This window comes from Entelurus aequoreus, linkage group LG18 (assembly GCF_033978785.1).
Source record: "Entelurus aequoreus isolate RoL-2023_Sb linkage group LG18, RoL_Eaeq_v1.1, whole genome shotgun sequence".
NCBI classification, from domain to species: Eukaryota; Metazoa; Chordata; class Actinopteri; order Syngnathiformes; family Syngnathidae; genus Entelurus; species Entelurus aequoreus.
In genome coordinates, this window is record NC_084748.1 from 19,077,765 (window position 1) to 19,095,203 (window position 17,439).

A 17,439-nucleotide genomic window follows, 5' to 3' on the forward strand; every position below is an offset into this window, starting at 1 on the left:
TTAAAAAGTCTGTTCACTTTTCGTTGATTTGCGTATCGAAATGAAGTTTATGAAAACAATAAACAACATTAAACTGAATATAGTTTAAAGACTAGCAGAGTAAAAACACTGGAAGATAGTTGCACTGATCAGCGTTCTTCAGCACACAGATGCCCCACAAAAGTTGCTGCAAGTCGAAAGTTCCTTTCGTTCTTCTTTTTTTTTGTTGTCAAGTTTTTTGTAGTAGAAATACACAAGAAATAAGAAATAAACAAGTCGCCCTTGCATAATCCGAAATGGCGGTCGTGTGTGTTTTGAAGAATAAGGTTTTGGAACGCCACCAACCAACTGTGTTCAAACAATCAGCTTTCGACAGCACAGCCCGCCTCCGAAAAGGTTCCGAAAAGCTTCGAAAAGTCCCACCTATCTAGGAGGACCTCTTAAACGTTCAGGAAAAACAAAAACTACCCGGGTAGTTTTTGGTGGAAACACGGGGGAACTTTATTTTGTAAGTGGGAAAGTTCCTGCAGTGAAAAAGGGCCTATAGTTGAAAACAAGGAACTCAAACAGCTGATCGTTTGACAATGCTTTAGATCTGTTCTAAACAGTGTTGGTAATAACGGCGTTAGAGTATAACACTGTTATTAACGATGTTATTTTTTCAGTAACGAGTAATCTAATCCATTTCTGTTCCCATCGTTGCTATGCCATTGCCGTTACTGAGAATATGAAGAGCCTCGTTACTCCAGTTTGGTTGAATGAAGCGCAAGGTGTCTGGTTTCGGCCAAACTTCAGCTGCCTGGAGGGAGAGCAGGGGTGAGGATAATGACGTCGTTCTAAAGGCGCTCATGATGATTAGTTGGGCGGGTGGCTCATGCCCTCCTCACGCTGTCTCGCTGCATGCTCTGACTGACACACAACAACACCCGCGATAATTGCCACAAGCCGCAGCCAGGGAAATTCAAAGGTAGCGTTCTCAAACTGAAGCTACCGGCACTACTTTTTGCTCTTTGGAATAAAGGGCAATAATTGTTATGTAACATGCTCGCTATGTCCAGGAAACACCAAGCCCAAATACAGACAATTTTTTAAATCAGATTTATGACATTTTGGAATTTGGAGTAATCATGATTAATCACAGGTGCTTGAATTATTATAATTAGCTTTAGAAAATGTCCCAATATTTGTAGACAAATGCAATTGTCTTGTCAGAAAGTCATTCGGGAACATTTTTAAATGTTTTAATTAAATGCATGCCATTTATTTGCCCAGAACTTGGTAACAGTTTAGTTCCTTCAGGCTGTATTTTGGTGTAAAGGTACAGAGAATTGGACTATTTAAAGGTCCAATATTCCTTTGTGTCTTTTTACCTTTTTACCTACATTTTTGGTACTGTATTGGATTATGTAATTTCTATATTTAATGTTGTTTCTTTACGGAATATTTATTTTTAAAAATGTTTTATTTCTATGCATTTCATGTAGCACATTGCAATCTATTGAGTTCAGATAAATGCCAAATGTTTTATACTGTATATAGTGTCCTTATTCTACAACCAGTTATTATAAACACCTTTGACGTTAAAGATGTTATTGATCGTGTATAAAATAACGAAATGAAAAAGGATCACAGTGACTTTGCTGAGTAACTAACTATAACTACCTAAAATGAGGTAACTGAGTCACAAACTCAATTCTTTTTTTGGAGAAATAATTTGTCACTGTAATTATTTACTTTTTTAAGGTCAGATGACTAACAGTGGTTCTTAAGAATATGTCTTAGTTGTTAGCTAGATGGTAAAATGAAGATCATAAGTGAGTGTGAATTATAGTGATCATTTGATCATTGGTTCGATTCCTGCACAAATGTTACTTTTTCATCTTCGTTCCTGCTCCTCGCTGGACGACACAGCACCGCCGTCTTGAGTTGTGGGCGTGTCTTGGCGAGCTGAGAAGCTTGATGGAAAATGAAGTAAGATGAAGGAAAGATGACTTTAATTCAGACTCACTATGATCTAGTTTTTGCTATTTAACTCACATTTAGGGCATATTCTTAACAGATCTAAAGCATTGTCAAACGCGGAAATAAAGCAATAGTGATAGTCTTGTTTTCTACAATGTCTTTAAGCAACACACCATGCACGCTCACACGTTTGGAGCTAACATTTTTAACAATAGGCAACTTTATTGACATTCATTTGTAAATAATCAGCTATCATGTTTCCTTCTACAGTAAAAAAAAGAAAAAAAGGCAGATATATATACAGTACAGGCCAAACGTTTGGACACACCTTCTCATTAACAGCACAACTTATGGTCCCAACCGCATTGATAAAACAAGAAATTCAACACTGATAAGGCACACTATTTCAGGTCACTACCTGTTGAAGCTCATCGAGAGAATGCCAAGAGTGTGCAAAGGGTGTCTATTTTTAAGAAACTAGAATATAAAACATGTTTTCAGTCATTTCACCTTTTTTTGTTAAGTACATAACTCCACATGTTTCATAGTTCATAGTTTTGATGCCTTCAGTGACAATCTACAATGTAAATAGTCATGAAAATAAAGAAAATAAATTGAATGAGAAGGTGTGTCCAAACTTTTGGCCTTTACTATTTATATATACCTGTGTGTGTGTGTGTGTGTGTGTGTGTGTGTGTGTGTGTGTGTGTGTGTGTGTGTGTGTATATATATATATATATATATATATATATATATATATATATATATATATATATATATAAATTGTTGCGTTGACCAGCATTCCTCCAATGGGGAATTCAAATTGCTAGTCTCTCCCAGATTCTTTTTATGGCACATAAGCTGATGTTTATATTCAATCAACAGGCAGTAATTGGTATTTTGTGGTTTATTCTCCAAGCTTAGAGGAAAAACGTGAGACCAATCCAGCACACCAGCGTTCCCCAGCCCGGTCTAGCTCGGTCTCCCTCGGTCTAGCTCGGTCTCCTCTCAGACCCCCGGAAGTCCCGTGATCTTCCCTCTGTCCCTCGCCCCCACTCCTTTTGTTTAGACTACTCCGAGTTATCTCTACTCTGACACATTCCAATGTAGAAGGCCAACACCTTACTATGAGACTCAAAAGAAGGAAGAATACTAGCTATTCTTTATATGACTAGGAGTTTAGAAAGAAGTAACACTTAAATATGGATATGATTCTGATCTGCTTCCAACAAGTCCCCCTTTAAGATCTTCTAATAAGATCTTTATTACTTGTACAAAACTTATAAAGCACGCCCCACATTAAAGTAGGTGCTGTTTTTTTTCTTTAAGCAAGCTAGCAATAAAACAACAGCTTATTTACATGGGAGATAGATGGAGGGAGTCCACGTCAATGTCGTCATGGTCAGGGAAGTAAACCAACAATTCTCGAAAGCCTTAAAGTTACCACTTTGCTAGACCCCCTTTAGTGACACTTAGCCCAAGGGGCGATAAAGCAACCGCATGAGGCTATGATGGCCAAAAAAGCTCCGAATGGAGACCAAGACAGACTTAATTAGGTCAGTCCACCTGCCTAATGTGCTTTGAAGCCAATCTTTGAAGGGGTCAGAGACCCCTGAAACTTCAGTAGTTCTCTAGACAGGGCCTGGAGGCCCTTTAAGGCCCTCTGAACTGAGCCATCGGGGGCAGTGTTGTTAGGAATGAAGGTACAGCATTGGTCACCAAACATTGCACACACTCCTTCTTCCTTGGCTAGGATGCGGTCAAGGGCTATGCGGATCTGAACGGCCCTGAGGGAGGTCGGGGCAAGCTGTTCAGCAAGTCCCTCAACGGCGTCACGAGTCAGGTTGGTTAGTCTCAACGGCGGCGGGGAGTTAGAGAGGCCGCTGAAACAGGAGTTCCAAGGGGTGTTAATTTGGTGAGTGGGGTCACCAGTCTAACCATAGCACAAAGCCCAATGGCTGACGTCGGGATTCTAATGTACAATCTGTGCTTCCCACAACACCAGAATAAGTCAGCTCATGCCCAAGGGCCTATCTTAGAGCCATCTATCAGTGTGGTGCACCAGTAACGGTTGATGTCACCCAATTTGTTGGGGGACGAAGAGGGTCCTGTAATTTGAAAACGCGTGTAATTCAGCTTTTGGGCCACAAAGGGAAGAAGTCGGGTGGCATTGTCAACAGAAGGGTACACATGTCAGTCAACTTAAAAGGGACGTCCAGCGGAAGAAGCAACACAGTCACCCAGGTTTTGGCATCCACCTGAGCCACAGGTTGTCTGCACCCGCTCCTAAGGTCAAAGGTCAAAGTTACCAGGCCTTCGGTGGTGATGTCATTAGCACGCACAGATGTGAGCCTTTGAAACACCACCGAGGTGGGGTGGTACTTTAGGTGCTACAGAGGGTGTAGAGGTAGTTAACGCCCTCTCAAGGACATTAATTATAATAATTCCTTTAGCGTCTGTATCAGTCAGGTCAAGCCCCAAAACAACATAAAAGGGACGATGGGCACCATTACCATAGTATGTTGTCTGCATCCGACACCATAGGGTTCAGGGTTGAGTCGTAACAAATATAGAGGTTATTACCACGGTAATAGCTATTGTGTCCCCCGTAATTAATCACACTGCACAGGTCAAAAATAAGTCTTGCTATCCCCTTTGACCCAGTCTATTTAAAGTCCGCTGTATGTTCTTAGACACTTGTCAGTCACTGTCGTCAGGAAGGATGAACTGAGACACAAAGACAGTAGAACACGCCCAAGCACCAGTCCGTCAGGGAACACTACCGGGTGTAACATCCTGCCTTTCGTCTATCAATATCAGAGTAATTTAGGTAACAAAACGGGGATAAACATCAAACTTTTCACTTAATGTAACGACACAGATTGTTATGCTGCAAACAACAGATACTTATGCTGCAAACAAGCAAGAAAAACTAAGAAACATTTAGCATACTGGATTGGTCTCACACAAGGATTTACAATATAGAAGTTGAAAAGAGTAATGTAGGTAGAAAATCTCTCTCGTCTCCTGGGCTGAGGGGCAGATGTTGTGGCGATGTCAGCAATGACATCCCCTGGTGATCTGTCAGGTTCTTCAGCTGTAGTGCAGAGAGAGAGGTGGTACCAGGTGTCCCCTCTACCAGCCAGTCGAAGGGCGTGGGACGTCCGTTCCACAACCTTGAAGGGACCAGTCCACCTGAGCTCCGTCCACTTGCGTTTGATGACCTTGATCTTGACCCTCTCAGCGGGCGGAAGGGAATCTGTACAGAAGAACTGGCACACAAATTCTGCAATTTTTTGTGTAAAATACCATTTTGGTTTTACGCTGAGTCCTCCTTCCATGGGGGGCTGCTGGTCCTGTGAATGGCTGACCTGCATGCAGCTCATAGGGTGAAAAACTCTAAGGGCAGTAAAACAATTTTATTCCCGGACCTTCGAATGATCATTAACGCTAATTGCAACATGTCAATCCAATTAAATTTGGTCTGTGCACATATTTTAGCCAATTAGTTTTTTATGTTCTGGTCCATCCTTTCAACCTTACCTTGGGACTCAGGATGGTACCCCAAACCTGTGTTCTAGTCCGAAAGCCTTTTCGACCAAGGCTAAGTGAGTATTTTTTTAAATGGTTGCCGTTGTCTGACCTAATCTTTTTGGGGAAACCATGTCGGGGTACTAGGTCATTCACAAGTCATTTCATTACTGATATTGCATCCTCTTTTGAGGTTGTTGTTGCTTCCGGCCAACCACTGTGATTGTCAACACAAGTCAGTATGTACCTTTTCCCTTGTACCGTATTAATCATATCAGTGATAATAAAAAGACTATACATGGTTCACCCTCACCTCCATATTCTAAATTTGATATACTAAAGTACTATCGATGTGTAAAATCGTTATTTTCAAATTAAAATTAGTTATAACTTCTTACCCACGGGAAAAACGTTAAAACTATGGAATGTGTCAGAGTCGGATGATTGTCGATTTGGTTCCAAGGAGTCTGTATCCACCCTCACTCACCCCCTTCTGTTTCTGAAAAAAGGACTGTTAGTCATACTATCACTTTCAGAAACATCAAAGAAAAAGGTCAGCTAATAGTCAAGTAGCGGAGGACAGGTCATGTTTGAGGTTAATGATTGTCTCTTTAGCCTCTATGGTCCACTGGGGGGTGGTGTTAGGGTAGGGGACCCCTTAGCAATATCACAAATATCTCAAACTCAACTAAACCCTAACTTTTATGTAACTTATTCAATATAGTGAAAGTAACAAAATATGCTTGTATTTATGTTGTCACCAATACTAGAAAAATACTACCCTTATGGCGGATGCTTTAGCAATAGTATTTTGAAATTTTACCACACCTAGTGGCCCCAATAATTCATTAAGTCAAGCTCATGTTGTAGAAAGTTGAATGATGCAGACACGTTTGTTACTGAATACTTTCTATCAGACTTCTGTCTTGACGACTATGTGTATGTAATGAGCAACTATAATTATTTGATATGCTTAAATGCGTAATGTGTCGTTTTAGCTCAGCTGTTGTGTAGCTGCTAGCTCCTCGTAGCCTACAGGTGTCTAAAGTTCAGCCCATAGTTATGTGTTTAACATAACCATGGGCTAAACCTAAACAATTGAAAATGTGGTATTTGGGTGTCGGTGTAATGTTTGGCAGCTACGCCGTGTCTTATCATTGGACCTAAGTTCTTTGGTTTGGTCGGCGAGACAGAGAGCAAGGGAACAATGTGGGACACTATTGTGTCCATCTTATACCATGCTAGCTGTTGCAAAGATAGGTCAACATGAGCAGCCACACCTTGAGTTCCAACATATATAAATAATCATAACATATTGCGAGTCGGGTGGCAGAACACACGGAAGCATCTCAGTCAGTCAGGGTTTTCACTGTTAGAGCAGTTGGATGTCAGCCATTCCTGTTGTTTCAGGCTGTGGTATGAGCTCATGGAGGAGTCTTGGTAGTGATGTCGCAGCTTGGTGGTTGAGCCGTCAGGTAACACCAGGAAGGTTCCTTCTGTGCGATATTGAATGTCAGGGTACAGTCTGTAAAGGAGGTCCAGCAATCTGAACCGGAAGTGGTTTGGTGACAGGTAACCTTCTTGTGACCCCAGCGAAGCCTTCGACCTTTAAAGAGGAAGCACACAGTTTTTTTGGTACCTCTGCATTCAGAATCGAATGGGTGGCTGATAAAATTGTCCGTTGACACTCATGTCCAGCAGGGGTCCTGTCGGTACTTCCTGCTGCGGCTCCTGATGTGGGCGTCCTCTTTCCCGCCTTCGTGTTCGTTTGTTGGCACGACGGAACCTTTCCTGTTCGAAAATGTTCGGACAGTCACGACTCCAGTGACCAGGCTGGTCACAGCCGAAACAGTGTCTACCCCAGACTGGCTTTGAAGCATCGTGTTGTCCACCACCCGAGTCCAACCACACGTCTGTTGAGGATTCTTTCCTCCACCTGTTGGAACTTAAAAGCAAGGTCACCCACTGCTGAATATACCCTAGCTGATCTTTGACCTTTTGGTTCTTTTAACCTTTTATTTTCAGCGATCTGTAATTTAAGTAGTCGTTTCCTTGTTGCTCTGTCATTAGCCCTATTTTGCATGGGATGAATAAAATGTCCATGCCATATGTTGGTTTTGGCACCGTGTATATCAGGGTTAACTTTGTCCAAAGTGTTTGGCCAAAGGTTCCCTCCCGGAGGTACAGGTGGGAAAGCAAGGTCAACAATGGCTTGCATGTATGCATCGGCAAGAGACTTATATTGTAGTATGTCCAAAGTGTTAATGTCATGTGTCAAAAATGTCTGCCGGAGAAAATGGTCAGACGTGTACAAGGGGTTAATTTTCGGAGGCAGGATTAATCTTAGAGGGGGCGTGTTAATACATCCTTCTCTTGTCACTGGAGTAGGGGGCGGTGTCCTAGTCAAAGTCTGGGCGGGTCGTTTGACACACACACACACACACACACACACACACACACACACACACACACACACACACACACACACACACACACACATACACCCACACACACACTCAGCAGCACACTTACACACGCTCACGCACACGCTAGCACTCCCGCACACACACACACACACACACACACACACACACACACACACACACACACACACACTCAGCAACACACACACACACGAGCACGCGTAAGCACTCCCGCACACACACTCACACTCAGCAGCACACTCTCTGCGTTTCACTTTACCATAAAACTTCCAGTTACTTTATTTTTTATTTTTTTAATTTTATTTTACCAGACGTTTGAGTTCACGACTTTTCGAGTATTGTAAACTCCCTCTTAACCCTTTCAAGGAACGTTCTCTTTTTTTTTTTTTTTTCTCTACCTGCTAGTTCCATTGTCGACAACCGTCCATTCAATTGATCATTACACAGTAATGATTAATCACATTTTTCCCCGACCGTCATCACATTCCTATCCGTCACACTTGTTCATGTCAAACCCCGTGGTCATTGTGTCTCTCATGCCCCATCCGTAACCTGAGAATGTATTTCTCGTATTTTTCATAAGGACTTTAACCTTGAACTCTATTAGGGGTAACCAAATCCCCAGGGCGAACCACACCCGACTCGTCAGTGAAGCAGCCCGTCACGGTAATCTTTATCGTATTATTAATAAGGACTCCAACCTCAGAATTAAAAATACGAACGGACTTTAACCAACAACTTTACCGTATTCTTCAGAAGGACTTTAACCTTGCGAATTTAATATACGGATGGACTTTAACCAACAACTTTATCGTATTATTAATAAGGACTCCAACCTCAGAATTAAAAATACGAACGGACTTTAACCAAGAACTTTACCGTATTCTTCAGAAGGACTTTAACCTTGCGAATTTAATATACGGACGGACTTTAACCAAGAACTTTATCAGGCACAGATGAAAGATTCAAGACACAATGACATGAGTTGACCACTATGTACAACTATTATGTAAAATGGCGGACAGGGCAAAAATGCAATCTATCAAAATCACCACTCTGTGCCTGGGATTACAAAACAGTGTTTGACTTACAGACTTCAGGACAGACTCCTAACGCAGATTTTATCTAAAAAGAAAGGTTCTGCTTACCTTGAATTGGCCAATTGAGTCTGTCCAGAAGATTGCAAGAAGTCATCAATCAACAGCGTGCCATCTCGGACGAAGCCCCCAAATTGTTGCGTTGACCAGCATTCCTCCAATGGGGAATTCAAATTGCTAGTCTATCCCAGATTCTTTTTATGGCACATAAGCTGATGTTTATATTCAATCAACAGGCAGTAATTGGTATTTTGTGGTTTATTCTCCAAGCTTAGAGGAAAAACGTGAGACCAATCTAGCACACCAGCGTTCCCCAGCCCGGTCTAGCTCGGTCTCCCTCGGTCTAGCTCGGTCTCCCCTCAGACCCCCGGAAGTCCCGTGATCTTCCCTCTGTCCCTCGCCCCCACTCCCTTTGTTTAGACTACTCCGAGTTATCTCTACTCTGACACATTCCAATGTAGAAGGCCAACACCTTACTATGAGACTCAAAAGAAGGAAGAATACTAGCTATTCTTTATATGACTATAGGAGTTTAGAAAGAAGTAACACTTAAATGTGGATATGATTCTGATCTGCTTCCAACAATATATATATATATATATATATATATATATATATATATATATATATATATATATATATATATATATATATATATATATATATATATATATATATATATATATATATATATATATATATATATGTATATATATATATATATGTATATATATATATATATATATATACAGCCCGGCCCCAAGCTAAATTGTTTTAACCCAATGCGGCCCCCGAGTCAAAAAGTTTGGGGACCCTTGATTTAGAGTCACAGTTAACATTTTACATGTAACATTTAGATACAACATTTAGAGTCAACATTTAATTTAAACTTAAATTTGATGAGAATGACAAAATGTGAGAAAAATGTGTTAAATGTGAGAATAATGTGTTAAATGTGAGAAAAGTGAGGTAAATGTGAGAAATATCCCAGCAGGCACAAGACACTGATACAGCGTTGATTATACATCCATGTCCTTTAAAACTGACTTTGAAACAACGTTGCAAAATAGTTGTATTTGTAAATTGATACAGCGTTAATGTTTACCGTTGGGTTCACGTTATTGGTTGGGAAATGACCCAAATTAAAAGGTCACAACTCAATGTCAGAACCCAACATCGATTAAACGTCGTCAAAAAGCATGTTGTCTCGACGTTGTATTTGCGTTGTAGAATATTAGTTGGGAAATGACCAAAATTCAATGGTTAAATCAATTTGAAAACCCAATATTGATTAAACGTCATCAAAAAGCATGTTGTCTTAGCGTTATGTTTGAGTTGCTCAACGTCAGGACTTTTAATTCAACAAGTTCTCAACGTTGTTTTTTTGCCTGCTGGGATATCTGCTATGAAGGTTTGAATTTTTGCCCCATATTCATGGGGATGAATGTCATGTGTGATTTATGTGTCTGCGTTTGAACAAGGTCTGGAAGAAGTCCCACTCAAGTTGTTAAGTACAGTTGTTTGAACTGATGTTAAAAAATGCAGGCATTCCCAGCCTGTGTACAAGTAGTCCTCGTTTTACCACGTTTCTTTTAACGTTTTGTGGTAACGACACGCCAATGTCAATTTTTATTACTCTACAAAAACAGTACTACTGTATTTACGTTCAGTGGAAGAAAATGTAGACGCATTTTATGTAAGCTACTTTGTCAGAAGAAGAAAGTGAAAGTGAAATTAGACATTGCAAAAAGTTTAGAAATTTAACAAATATAGGCCGACATTGCCAAATGGGAAATGACAACTTGAAGTGATCCTATCTTTAGAGACAATTATCGTACATATCCAATTTGATGTTGCTCAGCACCATCTCCTACAGCAGAACATGACCACAGTAGTTTAGTGTATAGAAAAGCACTCAGAGAGCGCAGACCTCCACCAGGCCCCACCTCCCAGTAGTAAAGAGGTCTTGCAACCAGACAGCAATCCGGAACAGCACCAAAATCTAATCACTTGTTTCTTATGATTTTTGGCATTTCCTGAGAGTTTCATGAAAATCCACCCATAACTTTTTGAGCTATGTTACTAACAAACGAACTAGTTAGGTAATTAAAAGAGTGTGTTCGTGTGTAAATGTTGATGTTACATTTTTTAATAATAAAATCTTTTTTTTTTACTTTTAAAAGCGAACTGATAATAATAGCTGTGCTGTCCAGTTGTTATATCATGTTTTCTCACACTTGTGAGTCTCATTTACAAGTATTATAGAGTCTACATGCAGTTGTAATTCCAAGACTTTAGATGGGCTACAGGCCACAATATGGTGCCTAGCTAGGAAGCAGTCTTTGCCATTAAGTTAAATGTGCCAGTCTTGTGGTTTGTTGAGTCCTATCTAGTGTTTATACTATTAGTATTGTGCTTGTGTCTTTATCATTACCCCATTTGGGTGTCATAAAAATATATATTTTTTCAATGCTAATCAGCCGCGCGTACACAGCACGGAGTTAGCACATTTTGAAAGGTTGAGCCTTCCTTTTGAGCGCTTTCTATCAGGCATGCTTGCTTTGTTTGGCATGAAAAATGACAACATTACCAAGAGATAGTACGGCTGAGTCCGCTCGGAGTGCTTGTTTCCTCGCCAAGTGCTTGAGTCAGTGCTGAGTCTGCAACCGGACGTGACTTCATGTTCGAATCAAAATATTGTACCATTTGATTTTACAGTGATCGGTAACCCAGTAGTAACGATGGAATTCGGTCGGCGCCTATGAAAGTACATTTGGTTCCCAGCTAGACACACTTTGAAAACTACATGAAATCAACGATTTAAGAACCAAAATGAATGATATTTATGTCCATGATAAGTACGTGAACTTTTGACTGCAAATGTCAGGTTTTGTGCATCATTGGCTTGGTAGTGAGAAATCAATCTCACTATCCACGTGATTCCTACAAGATCCACAACTTTTTAAAAAGATGACATAAAGGACATTTTAGATTTCAATGGGGCAGCACGGTGGCAGAGGGGTTAGTGCGTCTGCCTCACAATAGAAAGGTCCTGAGTAGTCGTGAGTTCAATCCCGGCCTCGGGATCTTTCTGTGTGGAGTTTGCATGTTCTCCCCGTGACTGCGTGGGTTCCCTCCGGGTACTCCGGCTTCCTCCCACCTCCAAAGACCTGGGGATAGGTTGATTGGCAACACTAAATTGGCCCTAGTGTGTGAATGTGAGTGTGAATGTTGTCTGTCTATCTGTGTTGGCCCTGCGATGAGGTGGCGACTTGTCCAAGGTGTACCAGGCCTTCCGCCCGATTGTAGCTGAGATAGGCTCCAGCGCCCCCCGCGACCCCGAAGGGAATAAGCGGTAGAAAATGGATGGATGGATGGATAGATTGCAAAGGTTCTAGTCATCTATTTATTGTCACACATAGAATAACGAGCAGCTTTTAAAGGCATGCCAGAGCAGAATGAAAACATAGAGGAGCTACACAGACGGCTCAGGTAATTAAATACACCACATATAATGTACAGTCAAACCTGGCTAGCAACCACTCAATGGAAACAGCAAAAGTGACCATTACATGTAGTAGGCAGCCATTTTGAATATGCGGCCATTGTGTTTTTTTGGCCAGTGCACTTACATGTGTTTTGTCATGTGTGTGATTGGGTAATTGAAATAGCAATGTTATTGTGGAGAGTTATGGCACGTTCCACTAACCTCATAAATTGGAAGTCTGAGCTGGGAATTAAGTCACAGGGGAGTTATGAGCATACTTGCCAACCTTGAGACCTCCGAATTCGGGGGTGGGGGGTGTTGCGGGCGGGGTTGGGTGGGGGCGGGGTTGAGGTGCAGGCAGCATACCCCTTCCCCTTCGAGCTTTTCTGGATGAAATGAAATTATTTTTTCCAATCATTTTGGAACTTCCAAGCGTATTTCTTCTTCTTACTCGTCTTCGCCATGTCTCTTTTTCGTTCTTCTGCTTCGTCTCATTGTTGTGTGTGCAGTTGTGCACTGAGCTCCAAAAGGCGTAGATGTTATTGTAGCGTCCCGGAAGAGTTAGTGCTGCAAGGGATTCTGGGTATTTGTTCTGTTGTGTTTGTATTGTGTTACGGTGCAGATGTTCTCCCGAAATGTGTTTGTCATTCTTGTTTGGTGTGGGTTCACAGTGTGGCGCATATTTATAACAGTGTTAAAGTTGTTTATACGTCCACCGTCAGTGTGACATGTATGGCTGTTGACCAAGTATGCCTTGCGTTATTATTAAACCAGTTAGATAATCACACAACGTGTCAGCATTACTTGACATCTATCTACGAGTAAAGACCATTATTAAACCCGTCCAACGCTACATTATTATGTGACTGGGCCGGCACTGTGTTAATATGGAGGAAAAGGGGACACCTGGACAGCATGCGGCTGTTAAGGGGTGAAGGTTTCAGGTGAGAGAGGACGCTAAAGGCAGTGCCTTTAAGGCGCGCCGCCAATATTGTTGTCCGGGTGGAAATCGGGAGAAATTCGGGAGAATGGTTGCCCCGGGAAATTTTCGGGAGGGGCAGTGAAATTCGGGAGTCTCCCGGGAAAATCGGGAGGGTTGGCAAGTATGGTTATGAGCCATCAACATGGCCACATCTACAAAGCTAGTCTTGCAATCAGCACTCCTTCTGCAACCTTCAAACACTGTGGATGAAGAGGAAACAGACGACAGACGCTAATGCTAGCAATGTACAAAGTATATAACAGTATAAAAACACACATTTAGACTAGTGTTGTCCCAATACTAATATTTTAGTACCAGTACCAAAATTATTTAGATACTTTTTGGTACTTTTCGATACTTTTCTAAATAAAAGGGACCACAAAAAATTGCATTATTGGCTTTATTTTAACAAAAAATCTTACGGTACATTAAACACATGTTTCTTACTGCAATTTTGCCCTTAAATAAGATAGTGAACATACAACACAACTTGTCGTTTATTAGTAAGTAAGCAAACAAAGGCTCCTAATTTAGTCTGCTGACATATGCAGTAACATATTGTGTCATTTATCATTCTATTATTTTGTCAACATTATGAGGGACAAGTGGTAGAAAAGGAATTATTAATCTACTTGTTCATTTACCGTAAATATCTGCTTACTTTCTCTTCCAACATGTTCTATCTACACTTCTGTTAAAATGTATTAATCACTTATTCTTCTGTTGATTGATCAATCAATCAATCAATGTTTATTCATATAGCCCTAAATCACGAGTGTCTCAAAGGGCTGCACAAGCCACAACGACATCCTCGGTTCAGATCGCACATCAGGGCACATCCGCAGATGTAGGGACCCACCCCCATAGGGCGACCGGTGCAATGGACGTTGAGTGGATCTAGCATAATATTGTGAGAGTCCAGTCCATAGTTGATCTAACATAATAGTGAGAGTCCAGTCCATAGTGGGGGGGTGTTTGTTGGTGGATTTTGTATTTTGTAGCGTCCCGAAAGAGTTAGTGCTGCAAAGGGTTCTGGGTATTTGTTCTCTTGTGTTTATGTTGTGTTACGGTGCGGATGTTCTCCCGAAATGTGTTTGTCATTCTTGTTTGGTGTGGATTCACAGTGTGGCATATATTTCTAACAGTGTTAAAGTTGTTTATACGGCTACCCTCAGTGTAACCTGTATCGCTATTGATCAAGTATGCATTGCATTCACGTGTGTGTGCGTACAGAAGCCGCACATATCTTGTGACTGGGCCGGCACGTTGTTAGAATGGATGAAAAGCGGACGTGACGACAGCTCGTAGAGGACGTTAAGGGCAGTCCGGGTGGACTACGAGATATAATGACTGATGAACACCTTCGTTCGATAATGAAGGTTGCCTCAGCTCAAAGCCTGAGCCCCGACATTAATGAACTAGCATCCAAGAAAAGATGCCAGGTATCTGGCTTTGGCACAACAGATTGGATCAGTGTGTTGCAAACTGAGCAGTTTAAAGTCCTGAATGGTTGGTTTATTCATTGTTATTTTATTTTCAAATTTATTAGTCTGTGGAAAAAGATAATGTTGATATTTACCTCAGAAGGCTGCAAATAGAAAAGAGGCATTCAATTTTTATTTAAATTGTATTTGATATGCCATTGATATTTTTTTTAAGTATTATTATTATTATTTGAAACTCGATTTTGCATGTCACTATAAAGTTATATAAGCCTTGCTTGTTCAATATTCAATGCAAAACTTGTTTGGGTCCCTATTAAAAGGTTAATTTGTTCAACCTTGGCCCGCGGCTTTGTTCAGTTTTAACTTTTGGCCCACTCTGTATTTGAGTTTGACACCCCTGCATTAGCAGCATAGATTACAATAGTCTGGAATTATATAAAGACATAGATCTAGATTTAAAAAAAATGCACACCAGGAATAATTGTTTTTATTATACAGACAGACAATATAACAGAAACATTAAAATAGACAACAAATTATTCACTTAAACAGCAGAAGTTTGTATGCAAACTACAACAACTTAAAGCATTTTATGGAACAATTCGACAAACCCTTCAAAATTATCGCTATTTCAGAAACTGGAATGGATTTTGACCTGGAACGATATGAACTAAATTATATCAACAGAACCAACAAGAACAGAGAAGGAGTAGGTGATGAAAAACCTAAACTACAAAGTGGTAAAAAATATGTCATTAGAATAGAGTTTTATTGTCATTACAGTGAACAGGTTCAAAGAACAACGAAATTGGAGCAGATCCCCTAAGGTGCATACACAATAATTTAGTAATATAAATAGTAAAAAAAGATAAAAAAGAAGATATGTATTTATATATATATCCACACACATGCACATATCCATACATATGCATAGCTATTAATCATTTCTTAAAATGTATGAACATTGAAATATGTCATGAAAAAAGCACAAACGTTGTATATATAGATCAACAAAGTCAAACATTGATACGTTTGAGATCTGGATTAAGGCAACTTTTACTGAAATCAGTCAAAAACAAACTTTCTCATGTGGCGACTTCAACATTGATCTCTTGAACCCTAAGAAACAAAAGCCCATAGATGACTTTATTGACACAATGTATAGCTTGAGTTTATATGTCAAGATTACAAGGCCAAGCAGAATCTCAGGGCACAGCGCCTCACTTATTGATAATATTTCTACTCACGATTTTGACGACAATACCACGAGTGGTCTGGTAATATCCAACATCAGTGATCATCTGCCAGTTTTCATCATCTATGACGGAAAACTACAAGAAGAGGAACATTCAATCAATTAATCAAAGTTTATTTATATAGCCCTTAATCACAAGTGTCTCAAAGGGCTGCACAAGCCACAACGACATCCAGATCCCACATCAGGGCAAGAAAAAACTCAACCCAATACTACAAGTACAAGTACCAATGATTGTCACACACACACTAGGTGTGGTGAAATTTGTAACTTTAACTTTACATACTTGTTCCTTATTACTCGTAGGTAAGCTATTTTTTTATACTTAACATTAATAAAACATTCAAATATCACAGCACATTACTTAATATGTTCCGAGTACAATGTGACTAACTTAGGGGTTCATTTAGCTATTATTTAAGTTGTCTTACACTAAAAAAATAGGCGTCCTTGGACTGGAACTCGTACGTAGACCGAGGACCTCCTGTTCAGGGGCTTTAGAATGACTTTGTATGGACTCAAAGGAAACTACGCTAATGTTGTGTTCTCTGTGTGCCACAGAAAAACTAAAGATGATCTGATAACTGCCACAGCCAAAACAGAGGAACTGACCAGAGAACTACAAAGTGTTGCGCAGCTGATAAAAACAAAGGTCAATAAAGACAGTAAATTATACTGTTTGTAAAATTAAATCTGCTCTGTTAATAAATTAGGTTACATAATGGTTAGACGATTGGTGATTGGGGATTCCTTTCAGCCACTTCTTTGTTTTTTGGCCATTTATTTTGTTTGGAACACCAATCAATGACTCATCGTTGGTGTTCTGGCTGAGTACTGGAGGTTGTCTTCCAAGATTGTACAATACATTGGCCTCGTACATCATCCTTTCGATGAAGTCTTCCTGTGCACTTCGCAGAGAAACAGCCCTAAAACATAATATTTTCAGTAAACAATGTTATGCTAAAGAGCTCTATTTTGGTCTTATCTGACCACATTACAGTCTCACGTCTCACATTGAGTGTCAAACTTCAGACGGGCCAGAACATGTCTTATGCAGTGGGACCTTTCAGACACTGCGAAGTGAGTGGCCAATGGTCTTATTTGTGCTTGGGGCACCCCTCCCCAAGATTAACCAGTTATTCCCTGTAATTCTGGGTGTGTACCTCACCTTTCTCTCAATCAGCCTTACCTCACCAGGTGAAATCTTGCAAGAAGTTCCACGGTGTTATCTTGTATTTCTGCCACTTCCAAAGTATG

General features: G+C 40.4%; 1 protein-coding gene across 1 annotated transcript in view; it reads left to right on the forward strand.

The window, feature by feature from the left end:
- LOC133633910 (sodium channel and clathrin linker 1-like) overlaps positions 1 to 17,439 on the forward strand; it is a 64,337-nt gene that overhangs the window by 17,821 nt on the left and 29,077 nt on the right. The window lies entirely within an intron of this gene.